The sequence below is a fragment of the Myodes glareolus genome, chromosome 10 (genome assembly GCF_982192425.1).
Source record: "Myodes glareolus chromosome 10, mMyoGla1.1, whole genome shotgun sequence".
Lineage (NCBI taxonomy): Eukaryota > Metazoa > Chordata > Mammalia > Rodentia > Cricetidae > Myodes > Myodes glareolus.
This window is the reverse complement of record NC_142035.1, coordinates 53812465-53827103: the sequence shown is the minus strand read 5'-3', so window position 1 is coordinate 53827103 and position 14639 is coordinate 53812465. Positions and strand designations below refer to the sequence as shown.

Here is a 14639-nt window from a genome sequence, read left to right as displayed (position 1 = left end):
TCACTTTCCCAGAAGCGCTTCCTTAAAAACTCATCTGATGCTCTCAAGGCCATGACACAAGGCTAGTTCCTCACCTCAAAGCCACCCATGGAAGCACCCTGCTGGCCCTGTGGTACCAGATCAGCGTTAGTGCGTCAGTACACTGAAGAATTTTGAGGAGGTCTAGATGATGATCTCATTAAACACATGCTTCTGCCTCATATTGTCCACGATGCTTAACACATCTTTAAAAACATACTTTAAGGGTGTCCTTCCTGGGCATGCATCCACAATTACTCTAGACTTACAGAGGAAATAAATGATATAAATTTATTAGCTTCTAAAGTGGCTCTGAGCTTCAGTTGCCTTGTATGTAAAAAAAAAGATGTTTTTATATCTAAGATTAAAAAAAAAATCTATGATCTCATATTTGAGCAAGATGATGACACTTTCTCTTCATAAATGCTGCTATTAAATGTCCCAAATCAGGAGACATGAAATCCCAAATAGTTAACTTTTATTTCCGAATCAAACGCTCTGGCTCCCCAGGAACAATGGATAAATCATTGATTTTTATAAATATCTATAAATGACTTGGACGCCGGCAACATAATTGTAAAGCACTGTCTCACAAATTCGCTAATTTATCATCCAACAAGTGTTTGCCCTAAAGCACTGGAACCAATGGGGTAAAACAAAACAAATCAAATAGGATTGGATGCACAGCAATTTAAATGTGTAACAATTTACAATCAAATGTGCTTGCATATGCAATCACCCAATGCATAACAAACTATGCAATAGTTAAGGAGATCTCCATCTTAGCCAGGCCCCTTAGAAAGGTGATACAGCTATCCCAAGACCACAGAGCCAAAAAACAAAGACCTTGAACCCATGATCTGGCTTCAAAACTCACCCCACACCTACTCCACCCCGGGTTTCTTCTGTAAAATATACACTTGGACTGGCCTTCACACCATTTTTTCTTTGTTTGTTTGTTTGTTTTAACTCTGGAGCTAAGGTCACCTTGAAATATTTCCTAACATCATCTTTGAACATTAGACTGTTCTATATGTTGGAAATATTTATTCAATAGATTCAATAGAGTAACTGCTGCTTACACTAATTTCATCTCTACTAAGTCTTCACAAATAATGTGATTTTATTCTCAAGGGGTAAAATCTGACACATTCTTTCTTGGGTACACATGAGATTGAATAAAAATGTAGATTCGTATAATAGATCACACCTGTAAATAAAGTTACATTTTTATAGTCATATTCAGCTATAATAATAAGTCATCCATAAGGATACATTTAGTTATAGAAATTTAAACATATGTTTATATAAGATTGCCAACATATTTCTACATAATGGAATCTGGCAAGAGCACAAAGAGCTTCAAATTTCCTGTTATTTATTCCCAGGCATCCAAGATGGTGCTTAAAGGCTTCAGAGTAAGATGGAAAGATGGCATAAAATATGAGAAACACAAGCCACCAACATGATAAAATAGCAAATGATACAGCCAGGGTCAAGAGCAGGGAGTGAGGATTTAATCCCCTGGTCCCCGTGAAGTAGATCCAAGCCTTCATCTATTTCAAACCAAAAACCAGCAGACAGAAACTGGGTTGAGAGATTGGATGCTGAGAAGGAAGGATGAAGAAGTAAGTTTGGAAAGGAGGCTAAAACGTGTAATGGGGAAATGCACCAGAGCTTTGCAGCCAGAATGCCATCAAAACCAGATACCAAAGCAAGCTTGTTATCTCTTAAGCCATGAAAAGCAAGTACGTGGGTTTTCCAGTAACTGAAAAAACAAAAAAAAAAAACACCTTTTGCAGTATGGTAGTTTACACCAGTGGTTCTCAGCCTTCCTAAGGCTGTGAGCCTTTAATACGGGTCCTTCACGTTGTAGTGATGCCCCCAATCATGAAATCATCTTCATTGCTACTTCATTACTGTAACTTTGCTACTGTTATGAATTGTAATGTAAATACCTGATATGTCATATCTGGTATGGTAAAGGACTGTTCAGTCCCCCAAAGGGGTCATGACCCACTAGTTGAGAACCACTGGTTTACAACATGGCAGTGCAAATCGCCTGAAGAGCCAGTGGCTAATGAATGTGAGCATGCTGGATCACCCTCTGGGACATGTCTCTGTTGAGCTCCTCTCGAAGAGACTCCTCTTCCATGGGGGTGTTGATAGAACCCAGGGCACTGTCTGGAGTAGAGGTTTGTTGGGATCCTGTCATTCAGTCTGCAGATCTTAATTTAACTCCTGTTTGCCTGGACAGTGTCTGCCCGGGTCTGGGCCGTAAGTGGCACTCTACGCCTAAGGCTCTCCTGGTTCACCTTCCTCTGAATACTCTTGCATGTTCTGCTGAGGTCCAAAAGCAGGGGTGGGAGGACCCTCTGCCACTTCCTCCACCTACATTCTTTCTGGTACTCTGAAAATGGGAATTGCTCTATATTTTTGGCTTTCACCCTGCACCCCTTTTCATCCCTGATCCAAACACCTGCATGACACACAACCAACCCAGGTGTCCAGGGCATCAGTTTTCACTCTGCCAGCCACAGTCTTCCAGGCTATCGTCGCAATTCTTCCTCTAGCTTTTGTCCTTCCGAGTTCGGGCCTCTTTATTTCTCGGCTTTTCTTTTGTTTCTAGAGACCTATGCTCTCTCGGAAGTGCAACGACTAAGAAAATTCAGCTGCGGTTGCACAAAGAGATTTTCAAAGACACAGTCAGGTGCAGTCACGGGGGCAGTGGTGACAACAGTTTTATCATACCACAAGCCACTGACTGTAGCTCCTAAAACAGAAGTATAGGGTGGAAGGGTTTCCGGTCAGGCTTGAGGCAGGCACAGAGGAGCCCAGAGAGAACTAGACAGCTCCTTTCCAGATGTGCAAGCCATACAACAGCTGGCTGCCGCTTCCGTTTGCTCCTCCAGGAAGCAGAGGGACGGCCCACTTTCCCTGGGCTGCGGAGCTTATTGAGACCATGCCCAGGAAAGCTCCTAGCACAAGGCCTGGCGCACAGTTCCCCAGGCGGCAAAGGCCCTAGACATCAAAGGCGGGCCTGAAAGGTCTCCAATTTGCCTCTGCTTATGGTCCTTTGCCCTGTCATAAAACGGGATGGAGGGAGAGAAAAATAAAGCAATAAATCATACAGGCTGGAACCTTCAAGTCTGAAGAATGCGGCTCCAGGCGACTCCTGCAACCCCCGCCCCCCCACAGTGCCAGGCTTCCTCCTCCTCCGCCCACACCACACACCGGAAGGCTGTGCCCACTCGGGTAGGAATGAGAAAGGGCTGTTTTCTAAAGCTTTCAAGCATGATCCTACCCCTCAGGACATGTGTCAGATGACCTCTCCGGAGAGAGGCGAGAGAGGCATTCCATATTCATGTGACTCTTGATTAACTTAAAGGTCACTCCCCACGTGACATCAGCCCCTTCTTGGGAACACTTAGCACCTGACTATGGAGAGAGCAGTTGTAGTTTAATTAGTCACCCATGGGGTGCTTGGCCGAGAGCCGAAATTCCATCCAGTCTCCTAACTGAAGACACTTAACAGTTCACACGTTCAGTGCTAAAACCACCACTCTCGCGTCTTCCACAAGCGACCATTTGTCATACGAGGAAATCAGAGAGGTATCTTCGGGAGGTCTTTGCTGTCCGTTCCTTTGCCAGCATTATTATGGCTTGAAAGATTAGGCACAGCAAAGAACTTTAGACACTGCCTGCCATCGGGTTGTTGATAGTTGGGGAAGGAAGGGAACATCAAACAAGCCCCAAGAAACCTATGGGGAAGGGGAGAGGAATCGGTGAATAGGGACGCTTGCTATGCAAGCAAGAAGTCCTGAGATGGAATCCTAAGCTCTCAAGGAAAAAACTGTGTGTGGGTGTGGACAAGCCTATAACCCCAACACTGTGGGGGACAAAGACAGGAGAGTCCCTAGGGTTTGCTGACTGCCAGGCTAGTTCCGGGTTCAGCTGCAGACCCCGTCTGAAGCTGAGGGTAATAACGGGGTAATAGAACAGGGAAAGTAACCTTCTCGTCTGGCCTCTGCACACATGTATGAGTACATACACCCACATACACGTACTCATACACTCCACACATTTGACATACACGTATACAAAGGAATCCAGAAGTATGAAGCAGGTAGTAAATGTTACAGAGGAAAACAAAATTAGGGAGTGAGCTTGAGACAGCAGTCTAAAGCTGTACCTCTCAGGTGGGAGAAATGTGACTCTTAGCCCCCAAGGAACACTTAACTACAGCTGGAGATGTTTCTGTCACAATAAAAGAGATGCTACTAACTTCTAGTAGGTAAGAGATGGGGACGTTGTTCAACGTTCTACGGTGTTGCCCCTCAAGGGAAAATTTCATGTTCTGAAAACTCAGTAGTGTTCGGCATAGAATAACTCAACTTAATGATCTCAACATAGGATAACTCTGATCAGGGGGTCTCAAGGAAGACCTCTGGCTTCGGTGAATGGGTAGAAGCCAGTGTCCAAAGCAGAACCAAGATTACCTAGGCAGTGGGGGGAGAGAAAGGGGGTATTTCAGCAAAGGGAGTCCCATGGATCCTGGGCCAGAGTCTATGGGGAGGGTGGTCTGGGGTAGGATCTGAGAAGTCACCCAGCACTGGTTGGGTACCCCTTCAGAGCCACTCTGGGTGTCTGCTGACAGGTAGGTGGAGCCTGAGGGCTTTCTCTTCTTAGCTCCCCGCTCAGTGTTGCTCTAACAGAAAGCTCCGTACTATCCCAGTCCTAGTTACATCCTGCTTACCTAAATTCCTCCTGCAAGGCCATTTTAAGACACCTTACCGGACATGACATGGTACACAGAGAGGCCCTGGACCCATCATCACAGTGTGGAATCTGCATATGATGGAGAGAGAAGGTAGAACTCTCTGTTAACTCCAGCCTGTGGTCTCCATCCCTCTAACCACGCTCAGAAGCAGCTCCATCCTTTGCCCATCCCTGCCTCGCCTGGAGACCACTGCTGAAGACTAGAGGAAGGGTGGGCACCACAGAACAGGCTGTCACGCTTGACAACAAAGAAGGAAAGGGGCTGAGAAGGGGAACAAATGGAACAGAAATGCATTTCTGCTCCGATAATGAGTAAAGTCAGCCCAGAGCACAGCAAGGAGACATGCAGGCTGACTCTGAAAAGCGCCTTGGACACAGCAGTCACAGGATGGTTGAATGGTGCCACCATGTTCACATAGACATAGCATTTAATGACCTCTGTGGCCCATACCAGTTTCCAATATGGACTTATCAGCTTTCAATCTCTAGGAAGTGAATGTGCATGTATATGTCTCGAAACAGTAGAGGATCACTGGGGCCAGCTGCTCAGAAGTAGCATAAGTTAAGCAGTCAATGGAGCTCCACAAACAAATGCCATTATGTAAGTCTCTGTGGTGGCTAATGATGAGGGACACAGAGCTGGCAAGTGAGTCTCTCTCCCCAGGCTGACAGATGTACAACAGCTAAGGAAGAAGTCGTGGAGGCACAAAGCCCCAGAGAGACAAGGAAAGGCGGAGTTTCCAAGAGGAGAATTGAGAACGCCATGGGAAAGGCAGCTCATAAAGCAGGCCTCCAGGAGTTCAGAAAAATTCTGATGGAGGAAGGGAAGAATGAGGAGGGCTGCGAAGTATGAGAGGGTCAATGTGAATAAAAGGGACATATTACCTTGGACCAACTGTAAGGCTGCCACGGCTCTAAGTCAGAAGAGTTTTATCAAAGAGACATGAATCTCCAGGGTAGGATATGTTTCTCAGAAACAAGGACCAAGTTCTACCTTCCGAGGGTGCTGAGGTTCTCCAGGTGGCACTACGTGTTCCCGAGTGTCCCCACTCACTGGGTTCAGATGTCAGGCATCCCGACTGCTTCACATTTCCTTGGGTGATCCTGTGGGACAAAAATGTTTGGCCGTGCATCCTGCACCATGATTGGCCATCGCATCGACTGGAAGAACATGGAAGATGCATACCCTGGGTCCTGAGGCACATTTTTAAAGATTCCCGGCTGTGGCCCAGACCTCATACACACTCCCAACTCTTTCTGATACCTATCAAGGATTAACAGCCACTGGCCTTGTTAGAAAGGCGGGCCAAAAGGATGCTGAAGGAACTCATTTGGATCTTACTCAGCTTGAAGTACAAGGTCACTCACTCATGTTTCCTTCTAGTTCTTTTTTTCTGCTTTGAATAAGCTTGGGTAAACCTCTAAATTCCTTGTGCCTCAGTTTCCCCATCTGATCTACAGAAACTGTTTGTCAGACAAGTTTGAGGAGTTAATGTTTGCAACAATTTGCCTGGAGAAAAAAAGCAAGGTAAAGCATCCCATTTGTACTTTTCTATAAGGGGATGCTGGCTGGCTTGGTTCGCCCTCCTTGTAGACACCCTGCTTGGGAAAGAAATGAGATGTCCAGGAGTTATGAACACTATAGTCCACTATAGTAGAGACTGTCCAAGAAACTAACCCTGTCCTCTGTCAAGAAGCTCATCTATCTCCTTTGTCCGAGGGTAATAAACGCAGTTACTGTTTAATTAAGAAAGGCTTCCAAAGAATAACAATCAATTTGCAAATTACACTGGGTACAAAGCTGACAAGGAACTGCGGGCCATTATGGCAGTCGATGGAGGTACATTCAGGGGAGAGGAGAGTTCTTCGCCCAGCCTGTCCCACCCCTCCCTTGACTCTGCAGATTTATAGCTTCCAGAGTTCATCCAAGTTGTCATCCCAGGAAATTTTGATGTATCGGATATCAGAATATCTCTTGGGTCAGGGGCCAAACCCACTAGGCACAGCACTGTCCCTTTATCAGTGAGAGGAATGATCAATCTGAAAAAGAATATATAATTCATGACAAAATTGAGGACTGCATTAAATCGGGAGCCGACACCAGCTCAATTTACTGCGTTGCTTTGCTAAGTCTATTCCCCTCTGTGCCATTCAGCGGCCCATCTTGATCTAAAAACACCTGCTTTGGAGAAAGGGTCTCTCTCTCCTCTTTGCTAGAGGAGAAAGCAAATAGCTTCAATCAGCAGCCATTTCTGTTGATGGAAAACCTCATGGCCCTAAGCCAGCAACACATAAAAGTAAATAAAAACTGAAGTGCTGTTTTGAAAGAAACTACAACACGATACGGCCACATTACAATATTTATGTCCTCGGATGTTAGGCACCTATTATCTACCTTATGTTAATAAGAATGCTGAACTGACCTTGGCTGGGACACAAAACTTCCAGCACCCTGGAAAGAAGCCTGCCCTTTCTTCCCTTCACCCATGCAGAAAGCTGCAAGAGAGAAGGTGAGTGAGAAAGCCACATGGGTCAAAACTCTCAGCCCGGGTCAGCTGGGAGTGCGTGACTGGGAACAGAAGGACAGCCTGGGAGTCCCACTTCTGCCAATAATTAGCTGGTGACATTGGAAATGGCTTCACCTCTCTAGGCCACCTGCTCTCCTACTGAGTTCCGTGAGTAAGCCACTGGACATCGACAAAGTACCAACCTGCACAGTATTTGGGTTTTCCTTGAAGTATTTGAACAGAAAGAATGCTAGGCCTCCTCCCAAGACTTGGGAGAGCAAGAGTCGTGAAGGGGATTCTGGGCTGGTGTCCTGGAACTGCCCCCCCGACTCTGTCTAGGTCCCACCCAGTGATGTAGCAAAGAGCCCCTGTCTATGGCTCTTAGGAAGCTTTTACCTCCACCCGTAGCCCCAGGACACTGTCTGTTCAGACTCCTGCAATGACAACCTATGCCCTTCTCAATCTAGCTGTAGTCTCTCTCCTAGCTCCTGCCTTCCCTACCTACTCTCAAAACTCTATGCTCTCGGAAGTCAGGATAATTCACTATGCTCTGAAGAAGAGATTTTATGCAAAATCTCCATATGCAATCCTCAACTTTCAAACTGATTTCCCTGCCTCTTCAAAATTCTTAACCTTTCCTTCAAGGCCCACTTTTATTTAGCTCCCTATTATTGTTTGTTTGTTTGTTTGTTGACACAGGATGTATCACTGAACTTGGAGCTCACAGTGTGGCCACACTGGCTAGACAGTAAGCCCCAGGACTCCTCCTATCTCCACCTCTCTGGTACTGGAATTAAAGCATGCCCTGCTGTTCTTAACTTTTAACAAAAGCATTAAGGGTTCAAACCCAGCTCCCCAGCTCGTGGCCACTCTGTCATCTCTACCTGCATCCAAGTGTGATGTTGTCTCTCTGTGTCTGTCTCTCTCTATCCCCTCTCTCTCTCTTTCCTCTCTCTCTCTCTCTCTCTCTCTCTCTCTCTCTCTCTCTCTCTCTCTCTGTATGTCTCCACTCTTGTCTCTCTTGTTCTTATGGACACTCTTCCTAGATGCTGTCATATGTGTATATGTACCAAGAACTCACACAGTCCCAGAAGGATCCTGGTGCATTCAGCCGGGGTAACACTTTTATCCTTAGGCTAGGAGACATTTTAAAACATGTTTTAATTTTTATTTTATACACTTATTATGTATTTATTTCAAGACAGGATCTCATGAATAACAGACTGGCCTTAAATTCCCTGCGAAGCAGAGGACGACCTTGAACTCCTGATCCTCCTACCTCTGCCTTCTCAATGCTAGGATTGCAGGCATCCCCCACCATGTCTGCCTTATGTCTGACATTTAAGAAGGCACGAGTGTCTTATACAGCCATCTAGTATAAGACATTCACAAAATTTTCACTCAAAAACTCAAACAAGCATGAGGGGAGATTGTGGCAAGGGAACACAAGTCATGTAGTTATTGTCCCAGGCCAGACCTCCCCATCCTCCTTGGTCTGTCTCCAAGTCAGCAAGGAAAGTGCAGACAAGTCATATGGCTTCCTTTCCTCACTGGTGCCTCATCTTCAGCACATAGTGAACTCTTAACAGACCTGTGTGTATTCGCTGGATGGATAGGCAGTTGGATGAACCGATGCTCAAGAGTGAAGCTGATGGAATAAAATCACATCTTCATAGGACACCCCCATGTTAGTCGTGCGTGCTAACATCCTTTACACGCCATAGAGCTAATGTGCTGCCAACAGAGGGCACTTAAGGCTTTAATGGGTGGGATGTCAGGGGTCAGTTTTGCGTCCAACACATCAAAGCTGCCCACAGTGGGCTCCAGGCTGCCAGAGGTCCTGAAAGCACCTCCAATGTAGGTGGGAATGTTCAGCCAGGACCAAGCTTAACCATCTGCCTGGGGTGGCAACGCCAATCAACTGAAAACAAATGATAAAAAGTTTTAGACAACCTCGGGCTAGCTGAACTTACTGGGTCATTTGTGAAACTTAGCGAGCAGGAAGGGTGAACAGGGAGTGGAAACAGCCTGCACTAGTGAAATCCACATTTCACTAGCTGGGAACCCGGAGATGAGAACCAGATAGCCACATCTTTTCTCAACGGTACCTACCCACAAACAGAACTGACTAAAGAGTTAAACAACCTAGTGTGATTTATGTCTAAAACAAAAAACTACTTGAAGTTGAAACCAGTTTGAGCAACTTAGGCTTAGTGCCAAACGCATGGGTGCGAGAGCAGGACATTTGCACTGAGCTCCAGGTTTCCAGCCCCAATGGCCTGGGAATGTGGATTTCACTAGCACAGGCTCTTTCTACTCCCCATTCACCCTTCCTCCTTGTCGCTCCCTGCCTTCCAAAACTCTGTTTCCTACTTTCCCTTCAGTTCCCCATGGTCTCTGCAAGACTCATTGCTGGAATCCCTTGTTCCTCTCTCTGAAGTTTCATAAGAAAATCCCCAAGGCTGCCTCATCAATGCCTCCCAGGACCTGAAACATTCCTCTTAAAGTCAGTATCCTATTCCAAAGTCAGGACTATCTATCTTCTCTGAGACTCAGACCATAGCTTACCCAGAATCCCTGTGAGCCAGGGGCCAGGCTCACATCTAATTCACTTCAACCAGCAGCTGTGGGAAGTTTTAAGATGTAAATCCTGGGCTGAGGATGAAACTCAATGGTGAAACATTTGACCAACACGCGTGAGAGTCTAGGTCAACACCTTTTCCTGCAGCCCTGCAAGACCAAAGCAAATCCTAGGTATCATATCCTTCCAGAAAATCTGTCTGCTCATTTTTGCTCATACAATGAAAGTCTGAAGCTCACTTCCTTTCCAATCTTATCTCACCCTCCTCTGCTCTCTCTAGCCTGGAAGCTGGGGCATTCTTTCAAATTAGCAGCCTTGGGGCTTTTCATGGAGTGTGCTGCTGTCTGAACAACTCTCGCCATCTTCCTGCTTTTGCCCTCCACCCTTCCTTCCAACTTTCCTGGCGTCTCCCTTTGGGCCTAGCTGTTGTGCCTCAGGGCATTTGTGAGAGATGGATATGCCCAGGGCAGGAATCATTCTCATCCATGTGAAGTCTGTGAACACATGTGAACTCCGTGAACACAAAAGTCTTTGTTCTCACATTTGGTGGCTGATTATCTTGAAGAGTTTCTGAAACACACCGGACACACAGCAATCCTGTGTTGGAAGAACAAAAGCCTGAACGAGTGAGTAGATGAGCGTGCGAGAGGAAGCAGCCATGGGACCATGACAACAGCGCCTTTTCCTGTAGCCTCATCAGAGAACGAATCTGTTGTTTTCTGATTCAAAGTAACAATCAAGGACAGGTGGACCCCAGTCTGTCAGCATTGGTGAAGACTGGAGCCTTGTCACTATCCGGATCGTGCCTTGCGCTTTTGGGACTGCGGCCTTGGGGTAGTACATTAACGTGGTCACCTAGGAATAATCCTTGATCTCTAATCCTGTCCTGCTTTGGACCAGCTCACCCAAGGTCACCTTACCTTTTAGCTTCTGTCATTTATTCAGGTTGTACCATTCACAGAACCCAGTTCTCTCTGAGCCCATTTGCTCAGAGAAGCCAGACTTGCTTCTTGGTGAGTGCAGAGGCTGGTAGCTCTGGGACCCTTTCTTCAGTGAACTCAGGGACACACTCCTTCTCCAGGGTGGATTCCCACAATATCCATATACACAAATAGGCATGTGGAAAGATGACAGAGAGACAGCAAAAAGATGAAATTAACAAGTATGTAGCTCCCAAGGACAGAGCTGGATGATGTCTGTGTGATTTGGTGTCTCACATAGCATGTAGGGCTCTAGATATTCTGGTACCCACTACGTTGATTTGACAAAAGAGACTTTTAAAGATGCTAGGATAGAATTCAGTCATCGAAAGCAAGTTGGCCATTATTTGTCAAGCCCTGGGCATGGTATCTTTTTGGATGGGCAAGGCAATGTCTAAGTTCTGTGAGTTTCTAAGATACGCTACAGTTATTTATGCTCAATAATATCTTCCTTTGTTTGGCAGATACAACAAAATACCATAAGCTAGATGGTTTATAAACAACAGGAATCAATTCCTCTCATCTGTGAAATCACAGGATCGAGCCCAAGAAGTTCAAGATATACCTCCCAGCTCACAGCGGCTCTAAGGATAATGTCTCTGGGATGATAATCTTCCCCTGGTGTCACCTGCAATCACACTCACCGGCTCATTTGAAGCCCTTATTATTCTCCCACCTTACAAGGCAGGATATTAACATGAACAAAGGTTAAATGTCTCACGTGTGATCATCAAACTAATTGGTGGGAAAGCCAGAATTCAAGGCCCGGTCTTCAGATCTGAGAATCAGTGCTTTCTCTATGATGCTCTCCTTCCGCAAAGAACGGCTCCTAGTTCATTAATTTTACCAAACTAAGGCTTACGATAGATGCATGACTTTATAGTCAATGACCTAAGAATTTGGTATTAAATAAACTACCTCTCAAAGACAGTAGCAAAATAAAACTGTCAACCATATCCCTCTCTATTGAAAAAATTCTGGCAGTTGCTGCTGGCACGGAAAAGGGAGAAAATATGTTGGCAGTGCATCATAAGTATCGAAAGATGTCAGCTTCCCCCAGGTGAAATAAAAAAAAAATCCTGACTGTGTAAGAACAGATTTTCTCCATATAGCTACACATCATACCAAATGCCAGCTACGTCTCCCTTCATATGCTGGGGCAGGCGCACCTATGAGCTGCCAGTCAAAGCTAGTGTGCAGGTGCCTTCTGTAACTCGTATCGGATGAGCCGTCTCTGAGTTCTAAGAAAGGAACTGCAGGCAGAGAAGCCCAGCTCTGTGAGGACCTAGTAGGAGTTGTGTTCCTAACCAGACAGGAGCAGGCAGGCAGGCGGCCTTAAAGAAGCTGCCACTTTAAAGAAAAAAAAAATGGCCTTGTTTGGGATCTAGAAACTTCTAAATGGCTAGAGTTAAGCTCAAAAGATGATATGCTATTGTCAGCCTGAGGAAAATAAATCTACTGCCAGCTGGAATAAGGAACAGTGCCGCCGAAGTCTTGAGAAGTGATCTGAAATGAAATGCCCTAAACTAACTGGCTTTCGGAGCAGGGTCCTGCAGACACCACAGTGGACGCCTTCTTTGTCATGAAAACGATGGGAAGTGCACACAGCCGGTATTCACAGCCAATGACGGCCAGGAGCGGCTTCCTTAGAAGTGCAGCAGGGCCCTTGAGCTCTGTCATGGAGGGTACAGTTCTCACCTCTTCACAGCCAATTGCTCTAAAAAGTCATGGCAAGATGTAAAGGTTGTGACCGCTTAATCAGCAAACAAGGATTCGGTGGGTCCCAGACACCTGTGACAGAATGTGGACCTTGTACGGAAAAGCCATCCAGGCTTCCCCGAAGGGACAGAGGACGGTCTACAGGATGAAAAAAACTAGACTCCTCGCATGCTCCTCATTTAAACAGCTCGAAAAGCACGCCGTCATCTGTTTTGTCCCGAATCTTTGCAATGCTGTTGTGATTAGTCCCTGGGCTTTCTTCCTGTTCCAGATAAACACATCTGAGATGCTGGAAGGTTAACCTAATTTCTTATGACTAAACAAGACTCAAGCTCAGCCCTTCTTACCTGAGAGGCTGTGTCTCCAGTGAGACTGCAAACTCGGAGGATGGCCATTGGGACAGAACTATGGCACTGTGTTCAGCCTGTCATTGTTCCGTAGTCCTCCACTCGGCACCGTCATGCCCAGTTATCCTTGCCACCCACACGGCTCACGAGCATGTGTCAGCCAGTGACCTCCATCCTCTAGGTAGACTGAATTTTCTGGACCTGGTTCCCTTCTGGGTGGGCTGAACTAGTGGAGAGAAAGACTAAGCCCCCATCTGGGACTGCTTATGAGTTATTGGTGTGCCTATCAAGTACACCACAGGGTAGGAGGAGATGCATGCCAAAACTTTGCAGAGTCTAAAAATGTGACTGTCTTAATCAAAGCCCACTATTTATGTGACCATACCCCAACTGATAACTGTTGACCTGGTCTGAGTCACTATGAACTAGGAAGTAATAGAAGAGCCTATTGTTTTTAGAGCCATTCAGTGGTTTTGATCCAGCTTCTGGACCAGTGAGTGGCCATAAAGTCTAGTGGTAGGCATGGAACAGTGCCTACGGCTTACAAAATGCTTCCCTGTACACGGTCTTACCAGAGTCCTGTAAGGATATCATTATTGGATACTCTCATTGATGAATATTTACACTTGAGATGATCAAAGTTCAAAGTATGACATGATTTCCCATGCTTATAATCTAGAGGATTCCCTGGGTTTATTCTGCTCCTGAAGCTGGTCAGGGCTTGAAACAAACCCCTAGGCTGATGATTGGCTGGCTGACTGACTGACTGACAATTGACTGACTGACTGATGACTGATGAGTGACTGACTGGCTGACTGACTGACTGATGACTGATGATTGACTGACTGACTGAAGACTGACTGACTGACTGAAGACTGACTGACTGACTGATGACTGACTGACTGAAGACTGACTGACTGAAGACTGACTGACTGACTGAAGACTGACTGACTGAAGACTGACTGACTGAAGACTGACTGACTGACTGAAGACTGACTGACTGAAGACTGACTGACTGACTGATGACTGACTGACTGAAGACTGACTGACTGACTGAAGACTGACTGACTGAAGACTGACTGACTGACTGATGACTGAGTGACTGAAGACTGACTGACTGACTGATGACTGACTGACTGATGACTGACTGATGACTGAAGACTGACTGACAACTGACTGACTGGCTGGCTGACTGATGACTGATGAGTGACTGACTGATGACTGATGAGTGACTGACTGACTGACTGACTGACTGACCGACAACTGACTGACTGGCTCACCCTCTCTCATGCACTGCTCTTTTCTTTGCCTTTGCAAACTGCTTTTCTTTAATAAGTTTTAACCCCATCAGTCCTCTGTTTTGCTTCTATGCCCCCCATACATCTTCATTTTCTTCGGGTGCTTTGCTAACTCCTTCTCCCTGATTGCATCCTTAGTTCAAGAGAAGCAGGACAAGACATTTGAGAGACTATTAGCCCAGTTCAACCGACCTTTCCCAAGCCCTTAGCATGTTTACCGAGGTGCACCTGTGGTGCTGCCAGCTGGGGTCGGTGCCTGGAGGCTCACTGAATAGCATTTTCCTGCAGCATATTCTTCCTCATTTGGACATTCTTGTCCTTACCCCCAAAGCCCAAGGACGCTGTGAGCAAGGTTAGGTACACTGGAGGAGGGAGGGAGGCTCTTGCTTCTGGTGGTGCACCCGTTGCTG

At 46.1% G+C, this 14639-nt stretch overlaps 1 long non-coding RNA gene across 1 annotated transcript; it reads right to left on the bottom strand.

Annotated features, from left to right (window-relative positions):
- Positions 1 to 480: 480 nt before the first annotated feature.
- LOC146892579 (uncharacterized) lies at positions 481 to 3516 on the bottom strand. The gene is made up of 2 exons (XR_015003953.2): positions 3323 to 3516; positions 481 to 3099 (listed from the first exon to the last, which is right to left on the bottom strand). It is a non-coding gene; the product is annotated as an uncharacterized LOC146892579 (long non-coding RNA).
- Positions 3517 to 14639: the final 11123 nt, after the last annotated feature.